Consider the following 11,571-nt stretch of genomic DNA (forward strand, 5'->3'; position numbering starts at 1 on the left):
ACAATGGCCCAAAGCCTGGTTCAGAGGATTCACACCTAATTCACCGCAATAATTTATTGAACAGCTGCTGCACGCTTGCCACTGTGACCCAAAGATTTTCAAGAGACTTGCGCTTAAATCAGACAGCTTTGTCCTTTCTCCCTTTTGATGTTTGAATTCCCTCTGCAACACTCCTGCTCAGCGCTTGTCAAACCTGGACAGAAATGCTTCTGGTGACAGGAATTCCGCAATGCCCAAGGAAACCCGAACATAATTCTGACTGTTGGAAATAAATATTTCTTTAAAAATACTAAATGGAAAGGGATCCGGCTGTTTGTAGGAAGTACCATTTGCTCTACGATTCCCCAAATGACCTCTAATTTTCTTCTCTTTCATTTGCCACAAAAACCATGTGGTTGACTGTGCATTAAAGAGTAGATTTTTTGTTTTTTTTTTTTTAGAGAGAAGAAATATAGCTTAAAGAATGAATTATCCATTCAGTCATCAAACAATTTTATCAGACAGAATTTTCTCCAGTTCAACAAAAGCAATCATCAGCCCAAATATTTAATAACCTAGGAGACTGTTTTGTTGGTGCTTTTTCTTACCTGTAGTCTGAAACACTGCAAACGTTATTAACTTGATTACTCAGCATTTTGGCTGAGGGATGGCTTACCACACCCAGCCACTCCCAGGAACCATTCAAAGGAGCTTTGTTACAGCCTGCTTAGAATTCTCTCTCTCTCTCTCTCTCTCTCTCTTCTCTTCCAAGAAGATAAATTTCAGCCAAGAATTCCTGAGTACTCTCCCCAGATACCTACAAATCATCAAGTGTTTTTTTTACCACTGATAGGTAGGATTCCCACCAATGCATATAACAGTTCTCTCATACAACAGAGGAATAATGAGAACCGTGCAAATTTCCAACTATTCACAGAAATCACACAATAAAGCCCACACCCAGTCCCTGAGAATAGTCACCTCCGTTTCACATGTAGAGAAACTGAAATAGAAAAGTTAAGACAACTTTACCTTAGAGTTTCTGATAGAGACAGAAAAAAAAAGTCTTCAAAACCCCAGGTTTATAATCCTTTACCTAAACTATGTCCATTTCAAGAATCCAACAGCTTAACACACTTTCATGCTTTGTGACTTATCAACATCTAGTGTTTGAGAAGCCTAAAATTGTGTCTAGAAGAAATTTTATATTAAATGGTAACCTGTAATGGAAAATGACTCACATGAAATTTCTACTAAGATGCAAACTTACGGGGTGGGGGGGGGGGGGGGAACTAACACTGAAAAAACAAATAAAGGGTAAAGCAAGATTCCAGAATTAAACCACAAGCAGATAGCATGAGTGGTACAATTCTTCATACTGAGTGTCAGGATATATCCAAGCAGAAAATTCAATATCAAATCACTTATATTTGGTTGATGGATGTAGAGGAAAAGAAGGTGACAGTGTGGGAAAGAGGATTCAATTCATCTTGGAGTCAATTCTGAGCCACACTCCATGGTTCAGTAAGTATTAATCATCAGCAAGAAACTTAGCTTCTCTGGGCCTCAGACTCCTGCAACAGAAAGAGGAAAGAGGGGTTGGACCCGTGGTTCTAATGTTCCCTGTAGACGTAAAGGTCAGAGAGTGAAACTTGCCTTTACCTAACCAAAAAAGAGCTCAATGACTCAAGAAAATGAATAGTATGGAATGCCTTGAATGTGACATAAAAATGAAATGAAAATTCAATATATTAGTTCATTAAAGACTGGGTTTTAATTCATTAGGTAATCAAGTTATGTGATCTGGCGACTTCTCATTCAGCTTTTCAAATATTTGTATATATAAGCTATTTTATAATTTTCCTTTTATATGTAATTCTTATAAGACAAAAGGAACAAATATAAGAATCAAAATACAATCTTTCCAAAATGTCCAGTAGAAATAAGAATTTCAATACAGCCAATAGAAATGTAAATTAGTCAACTTTTCTGGGAAATAATAATATCAATTTTGCAATATGTGACCTTTTTATTATTCATCTCCTTTGACCCAATAATACACCTTTTAGAAATCTTTCTTAAGGAAATAATTACAGATAGAGTCAATGATTAATGTACAGAAATATCCACAGTAATATTATTTATAACAGAAAAGCTAGAAACCAGCTGAATATCCATCACAAGGAAAATAACTAAATATATGTTTTTGAAGAGTAGTGCCTACAAGATTAAGCTGCATAACAGTAGGCTAAGAAATATATATATATATATATATATATATATATATATATATATACACGGATTTAGAGACTCTGGTTCTTGCTGTAATGCACTTAAGGTTGACAAATGACGTGTGTGTGTATACTCAGAAGACTTAAAGACAGTGCATCAAATAATTTAACAGTAATCATTTCCAGCTGATGCAATTGAAAGTGATTTTTAGTTTCTTTTTATACTTCCCTGTATCTGCCAAATTTTCTAGAATTATCATCTATTTCTTATGATTGAAAGTTATGTTTCTGGACAAGTTACTTTCAAAAAAACTATCTGCCACAACCGGGCGTTTGCATAATAAATCTCAAGTTGTAGTCCATGATTACCCATGCCGTGCAATAAAGGCTATGCAACTTAAAAGCAAAATGGTGTTTTTTAAGAAGTAGAAATTCCAGAGTTTTCCTTTGATGAGGTCCAGGACTGCTCAGCCACGCAGCAGAACCTGGTGTCCCACCTGAGCCCGGCAACCAGACCCAAACCCTCCCTAGATGAGCCAGGCCAAGGAGAACAGGAGCCCAACGCCCTGGGGCCCAGGAGCACCTCCAGGAGGATCCCCACCCCAGGAGGGGAGCACAAGTGGGAACAGGCCTGACCCTCTTTCTCCCTCCTCCCACCTCCTCCCCCGCAGGCTTAGCTGCCATGCTGACTCAGTTGCGGGCCTTGATCTCTGCCTTGCTACATGATGCAACTAAATCATGTCAAGGAGAAGCCAACACACAGCTCTAAGAGAAACTTGGCCATCACCAAGTCCAAATCCCTTGTTTCCAAATGGTGAAACTTAAGCCCACACTGTCTTGTGTGCCCATTTTTAAAAATGATGTAAGATTTTTTTTACTACATGCCTTGTAATAACCTATTTTAAATAAATTCTACTTTTATTCCATTTTATAAATGAAAAAGAAAAAAAATACAGAGGGACAGGGCTATTGAATAACTTCCCCCAGGTCACAACGTTAGTAAATGGTGGAACCAGATTCCGGTTGAAATCCAGGTGGTGCCCTTAACAAATACACTTTACTCTTGTATGAAGCACAAGAGTTTGGCTTAAGCTGAATTTTAATGTACCCATTTCATGTGGACTACGGGATATATTATGTAAAATATATGAAGTACCCCTTCCTCTAATGAGCATTGGTTCTGTGCTGACAGAACCAACAAAATGAGAGAGTGAATGTAAGAATTTATATGTCTTAGAAACATGAAGTCAACTGGCTTCACTTGGAAAAGGAGGAAATTTTCAAGGAGGCTTCCAAGGAATTTGGGGGGAGGAGGAGAAATGTATGAATCAGCCTACACTATGCATGTAAGGCACCATGCCAGGCTCTTCACATGAGAACTCTAGTTCTGGGCTCTACCTCCTAAGATGGGAACTTTCTATCCAGGGTCCTCATTTGCCCCACACCTCGAGGACTCTGGGATTTGCTTGCTGGAGCTCCAAATCCTCCCAACGTGAAACTTGAGACCTGGCCTTTCTTCCCTGAGCCCCATTCTGTACGTATACCCCTTCATCCACACCCATATATCAGTGTATTTGAGTTTTATTCCTCCCTAGACTCCAAGCTACATGAGAGCAGGACCATATTTTATTTATCTCTACATTCCTACTCCTCCTTCCTAGAATTCACACAGTGCTTTGCACACTAACATTAAATAAGCGTATCTTAAATTTGTAAAACCAACACATGAGCAGAAATCTGTAGTAGGAAAGTAATAAGTTATCTGTAGCAATGGTGGGTGCAGACAATGACTATCATGAAAGGAACTGGTGTCCAATTCCAAGAAAGAGAGTTGCTGTTTTAGTATTTTCAAACATAAAGAATTAAAAATTATAGTAAATAAATCAAAGTTTTCTTTTTCTATCTAATTAGATCAAAATACCTATGCTACTGGTTCTTTGACACCATCATGCATCAGAATCTTGGTGGGGGGATGGGGTGGTGGGTGGAGGTGGTGGGGGGGTGAGGGAAGGGGGACAGGAAAGGAAGTACAGTCAAACTTCAGATTCCCAGATCCAAATCTCCAGGCACTGTGATTCCATAGGTCCAGGCCCTGGAATCTGAATTCCTTTAAGTGGTTCAGGACTGGTTGTTCACAAATCATCCCTTCAAAATCACAGGCTTCCATCAGGGGACTCACTGACACAGGCCATCCAATGGTTAGTGGTGAGACTGGCTGATTCCCAGCTCTGCCATTTACTGACTCCGTGGCCTCGGACAATTACTAAACTCACTTTGCCCCAGTCTCCCCATCTGTAATATGGGGTGACATTAGCAACTCTTCATATAATGAGGACGAAATGAGAGAACACATATCAAGTGCTTCGAAGAGTGCCTGCCACCAATAAAGGTCCAATAAATGTTAACCATCATGAATTTTACTCTCTAAAACTTGCCATGAGGTTACAAACCTCAGAAAGATTAATGTTACCTAGATAGTAGATATAGAGAAAAAAAAGTGTAGACTTTTTTTTTAATGGAAGAAAATTTAAGTCTACAAAGCTTGAGAGGAACTAAGAATCACTGGTTGTACAACATGCATGCACAGACATCCACACTCACACACACATATATCCACAAACATACACACCCAATTTAGATGAGGTTTTCCCTTTCTACATTTAGGTCTGGGTTTTTTATAAATAGCAAAGAGCAACAGCAAAAGAAAAATATGAAAAACAAAAATAAAAGTGGAATTCACTAGTAGTAAGAGAGGAGGATTAAGACTTTGAAGAGGGGAGTATATATTTAATATTTCATATTAAATTTCATATTAAATCATAGATATTTATTATTACCATCCCTATGGCCACCTACAATACTTTGCAACTTTTAAGTTCTTATTGTACACCCAGCCTTTTCCCCAAAGCAATTTTGTGCTTATTTAATTTGTGATTATCTCTTTCAAGTCAGTTACATATCATGAGTCCAATTTTACAAATGAGAAAAGTGATATTAGAAATTTAAGTAATTACTAGTGAGCGATGGAGTTAAGCTCACACCCAGAACTCAGACTCCAAAGTCTGAGCCTGTACAAATACTACACCACCTCCACTGCTTAAAAAAAAAAAAAAAAAAAAAGTTAACAAATAAGTATGGAGTCCTAATTACAGCTCAAGAATGGAAGAAAATAAATGAATCAAAGTTGAATCCCTTGACATTTATTATCAGTGTTCTTTTCAAAAGCAGTTTTGAAGAGGAAGCCCAAAGACTCACCACAAAGCCAAACCACCATCCTGACTCATTTGGTTAGAATCAAGCTCCCTCCCACCCCTTGTGTGAATCGCCATTCATTGGTGGGAGTCATGGCTGCCCTCCATAATGGGTGTCTCCCACACATCTCTATGGTAGAGCCATGATTCTTGCACACCCCTAAGCTGAATTATATTGCCAGATCTACCACCTATTAGTATTAAAAAGATGATGTATTCACTCTCCTTGTGTAAGACAATGTGTCCTTCATATTAGTTTTCAACCTACTTTCTTCAAGCTTCTAGTATTCCCAGATTCAATGAGCAAACTAATGTTAGCATACTGTTAGCAGTCATGACTTCACAGGAAGATATCATTAGCCAGAGAAGGAGGAGCCTAAGGAAAGTGGAGCAAGGCTTTGAGTAGATTTGGAGTAGGAGGAGGCTGTGTTAGATGGGCAGGATCCCTCCTCCTTCCTCTTCACCTGTCCAAAAAATTACAAGGATGCCTTTAAACAGCTGAGCAGCCATACCATCAAAGCTAACTTTAGGTTAGGGAAGGAGAAAAGCTAAGAAGGAATGCAGTTCCTTAAAAAAAGAAAAAAATATTAAGTCAATAAATAGGTTTATTGGCAGATGAATTGAGAATTAAAAAGAGAGAAGAAACAGGAAGTGCAAATTAAATTGAGATTTCTCACCTGGGAAGTCTTACCGTAGAATTTGATTCCTGAACTACAAGTCTATAGTACCTGGAAAGTATTAGCAGTGCTTTTCAAGGAGATAAACTCCCAGGTCACCATTAAGCTCACCAGCTGGGTTTAGTTTAGGAGGTATGGTTAGGTGACTAATAAGACAAACCTAATGTCAGAAGGAAGCTTCTGGGTTTCTTCCATTTGAAAAACTCCTTCTGTTGCCTTGCTTTTCACCTCACTCTCGTACCACTGGCAGAAATGTTTGTGCTGATGAGGCAAGCTTGCCCAAGGTCTAAGCAATTATAGTCTGTTGAGGCAATTAGCCTGGGTGGAGAACACAAATTTTGTATGTTCGAGCTCCAAAGTATTGGGATTATTTTAACTTCACCATCTTTACAGTGAAAAATCTGGGTGCCAACCCTGATGTTGAGAAGACCAATTCCCAAGAATTATATCATCTCTTGTTGGATCTAGGCTCACGATTACATGTGATCTATCAGCAGGAACAATGTTGAAAGTTTCACACAAATACTATCTTTCCTTTACACAAGAATTAATCAGTGCAGGCAAAACAATTCTAACTTAGAGAAAAACATCATCGTCTTCCAAATGCCAGGTGTACAATAGTTGAAGGGTCTGAATCTAGTGAAGAGTTTCTGGTCCTCGTCACACTACAAGGATATTCATAGTGGCAACAAGATATTTGTTTTTAGTCATCTGACAAACATTTGCTCAGCACCTGCCATCCGTCAGGCATTACAATATCAAATGCTTCCCTGATAATCCCCACGGCACAGCAAGTCCTCAAATTCCTGCACCCTACACAATTCATGGTGTCAGAACTGACGCAGTGGTCTCTACTCTCTTTTTCTCTGGTTCTCCCTGTATCTTTTTCCCAGCATGAAATTCTAAATTAAGCCATACACAAATTATATTCTCATCTTTCATGACGCCCTGTTAGCTTGGGGCAGGTTGCTCTCATATCTTCTTCAAGACTCACTTATCTTATCTTTAAAATGAGGTTAATAACACCTGCCTGTTGGGGAGATGAGAGAAATAATTAGCCCTGAAATGCTTTGAAGATGAAAAGGGCCACATTACTCTTGGTGCTCACTGTCTGACAAAAGATGCCGAATTTTCCATTTGCATTGGCATGTTCTTCAGGAAAACCAAAGATGAGACTGTCATAAAGAGTTTGTATGGGTAATTCTTGGCAAATAAGCAAACACCATCTATAGTTACATTCTTCCACTGTCTTAAAGAATACAATCTCCTAACCAATTTACTGTTTTGAGAATGGATGCAAAAGGGAAAGAACCCAACATTTATTTTGCCTTTTCTATGCAAATCTCAGATAACCAGGCAGTTGATAAAGAGTTTTTGTTTTATAGATGTATTCCAGCTAATGAATAAAGAAGTTATAGGATTACAGCACCATTTTACAACCACAAGTGAACTAGTACATGTAGGCCATGATCATCAATGGTTGATACCATCACAAAAGAAGACACAATTGGACATTGTGTACTTCTTTCTTTTTTAAAGATTTTATTTATTCATTTGAGAGAGAGAGAGCACAAGTTGGGGGAGGGAAGAGGGAGCAGGGCAAGCAGACTCCCTGCTGACATTATTGAAACATTGGGACAACTGGAAAAATTTGGATGGGATCTGTGCATTACATAACAGTATTATGTGGATAAAGAAGATATGGTGTGCACACACACACACACACACACACACAATGGAATATTACTCAGCCATCAAAAAGAACGAAATCTTATCATTTGCAACAACGTGGATGGAGCCAGGGTGTATTATGTTAACTGAAATAAATCAGTCAGAGAAAGACAAAAACTATATGATTTCACTCACATGTGAAATTTAAGTAAGAAAACAGAGGAACATATGGGAAGGGAACAAAAAAAAAAAGAGACACAGAAAGAGAGGGAAGCAAACCATAAAAGACTCTAAACAATAGAGAAACTGAGGGTTGATGGAGGGAGATGAGTGGGGAATGGGCTAAACAGGTGGTGGGTATTAAGGAGGGTGCCTGATATGATAATCACTGGGTGCTTTATGTAAGTAATGAATCACTAAATTCTACTCCTGAAACTAGTATCATATTATATGTTAACTAACTAGAATTTAAATAAAATTGGGGGGGGGAAGATAACAGTATTATGCCAATGGTTATTCCCTAATTATGATACTTGTACTATGATATGGAAGAAAATGTCCTTATTTTGAGGAAACACACGTTGAAATATTTAGAGGTAATAGGGCTACATGTCTGCAATTATTCTCAAGTGGTAGAGGCAGAGAGGGAATAATAAAGCAATCAGGTAAAATAATAATATTTGGAGAACTTAAGTGAAGAATATAAGGGAATTCCTTGTATTATTATTATAAATTTTCCATAAGTCTGAAAAGTTTAAAAAAAATCAATCTGAGCAACCTTAGAGTAAGTGGAATTTTATAACTAAAACTTGTGACTTTATTTCACTTTATACAGTAATACAAATGAATTGGGAACATCAAATCAAATGTTTTGAACCTGAGATAGAATATTCAAATAAGCAGAACCCCAGAGCAAAGAATTAGGGAGTCCCACCTAAGCAGGAAGAAACCAGGGTGGTCCACTGGTCAGGGTCTGAAGAACCAAAATAAAAGCAAGAGTAGGGTGTGGCAAACTCAAGGGGCAGTCATTTCCACCCAAAGTCTAGTTCTGAGGAAATCAAGCTGCCTTCTCCAACTTCCCATCCTCCATCCCTGTTCTCCTTACCCCATAGAAGCATCAGGACAAAGTTCTGGAACCTGGCTGGAATGGACGAGAGTAACCAAAGCAATGTAATTTGGGGTAGGTCAAAAGTACCCACTCTTTATAGAATGTTTCTGTGTTTCATTTCATTTTCTTATATTTTCAGATGTATTTCAATTAACACACATAGCTTTTATTTTAAGACTCCACAGCACTACTGACAAGAACAGAAACCAATACTTTTGCTTTTCAAGAAGATATTCTAGATAAAAACTTACATATACTAATCATGACATTGATCAAAATAATACCTAGATGTGTTATAAAAATTAAAAAATTATGTAAAACCAGAACACAAACTTATAGGAATCCTTTATCCATATGAAAATGAGTTTTCTCAGAATTCTTTGAGAAAAATACAAATTATTATATATTGGGTTGAACACATAAGAGAAACAAAATCTAGGTCTCATCTTTTATAATGCTATAATTAGAATGTTGAACAGTTATGAAAGAGCTATGGATATCATAGATCAATGGAATTGTAAGCATTGTGTAAGGAAAGGAGTAGGGAGCCACTGTGATTACTCATGGATTCTCGGTATCTCTTTTGATCTAGAACATGTTTGTTAACACCTAAAATCCCATTTGCATAAGCTGTGGTTTTTTCACCTAAGGTGTGTGGTGCTTTTGGATAAACTTACCTATAGCCAAAATATATAGCAATTCATAGTATTAGAAAAACATTCAAGTGTGAAAGAAAATTCTAGAATGATGAAGAAAAAAAATATATAAGAAATATATATATATTAGAACTTTTTGTCAAACAAAGAAGCACTTGAGTTATCCAGTTGCTATGGGCTGAATATTATGCTCCTCCCCCCAAATTCATATGTTGAAACCTAAGGCCCAATATGATGGTATTAGGAGGTGCAGCCTTTGGGAGGTGCTTATGTCATGAGTGTGGAGATTAGTATTCTTATGAGATTAGTATTCTTATAAATGGGTTTAGTATTTATAAATGGGATTAGTATTCTTATAAAAAAAAAAAAACGCACAGCGCTCCCTAGCCCCCTGACCGTGGGAGGACACAGTGAAATAACAGCTGTCTGTGAACCAGAAAGCGGGCCCTCTCATCAGACACTGAATTTGCAGGCACCTTGACCTTGGACTTCTAGCCTTTAGAACCGTGAGAAGGACGTTTCTATTGTTTATAAGCCTTAAAGTCTGATGGAATTCCCCTTGCCAGGTTTTGGACTTGCTTGAGACCCATCACCCTTTCTTGTTTCCCGTTTCTCCCTTCTGGAATGGGAATATCTATCCTATGCCTGTCCCACCATTATATATAATTTGTCTTGTTTCACAGATACACAGCTGAGAGGAGTTTTGCCTCAGGATGAGTCATACCTCAAATCTCACCCATATCTGATTTAGATGATACTTAGATGAAACTTTAGGCATTATACTTTAGAGTTGATGCTAGAATGAGTTAAGATTCTTGGAGCTATGGATGGAATGAATGCATTTGGTACACAAAAACATGAATTTGAGGGAGCCAGGGGAATAATGTTATAGACTAAATGTTTGTGATGCCCCAAAATTCATATGTTGAAGCCCTAACCTGAATATGATGGCATTTGGAGATGGGAGGAAATTAGGGTTAGATTGGTTCATGCAGATGGGTTCCTTACAAGGACATTAGTGGCCTTATAAGGGGAGGAAGAAACAGAGATCGATCTTTCTCTCTCTCCATCATATGAGGACACAGCAAGAAGGTGTCTGTCTGCAAGCCAGAAAGAGCACTCTCATCAGACACCGAATCAACCAGCACCTTGATCTTGGACTTCCCAGACTCTACAACTGTGAAATATACATTTCTGTTGTTTATATCACTCATTCTAGGGTATTTTGTTATGGCAGCCCAAGCTGACAAATGCAGGTGCTAAGACAATTAAATGGGGGAAAGAATAGTCCTTTCAAATAATGGTGCTGGGAGAGCTGGAAATCCACATGCAAAAGAATAAAGTTGGGCCCCTACCTCATACCATATACAAAAGTTAACTCAAGATGGCTCATTGACCTAAATATTAGGTCAAATGCTATAAAACTTTTAGAAGAAATCATAGGAGGAAATCTTTGTGACCTTGGGATTAAGCAGTGGTTTCTTAGATATAACATCAAAGGCACAAGTAACAAAAGAAAAAAATAAATTGGACTTCATCACAATTAAAACTTCTGTGCTACAAAGGACACCACCAAGAAAATGAAAAGACAAAAAAAAAAAAAATTACTCCACAGAATGGGAGTAAACATTTGCAAATCAGGTAAGGGATTTGAATCCAGAATATATAAAGAATTCCCATCTCTCAATAAAAAGGCAAACAGCCAAAATTTTTAAAAGTGGGCTAAGGATTTGAATAGATATTTCTCCAAAAAAAGTTATACTATTGGTCAATAAGTACAGGAAAAGATGCTCAATCTCATTAATGATTTGGAAAATGCAAATAAAATTCAAGAGACTACTTCACACCCGCTACAATAACTATAATTAAAAAGACAGAAAATAAATATTAAAATTAAAGATGTAGAGAAATTGGAACACTCAGACATTTCTGGTTAGAATGTAAATGGTATAGCTGCTTTGGAAAGCAATCTGGCACATGATCCAGCAATGTCACCCT

Source organism: Phoca vitulina, unplaced genomic scaffold, assembly GCF_004348235.1.
Source record: "Phoca vitulina isolate PV1807 unplaced genomic scaffold, GSC_HSeal_1.0 scaffold27, whole genome shotgun sequence".
NCBI lineage: Eukaryota > Metazoa > Chordata > Mammalia > Carnivora > Phocidae > Phoca > Phoca vitulina.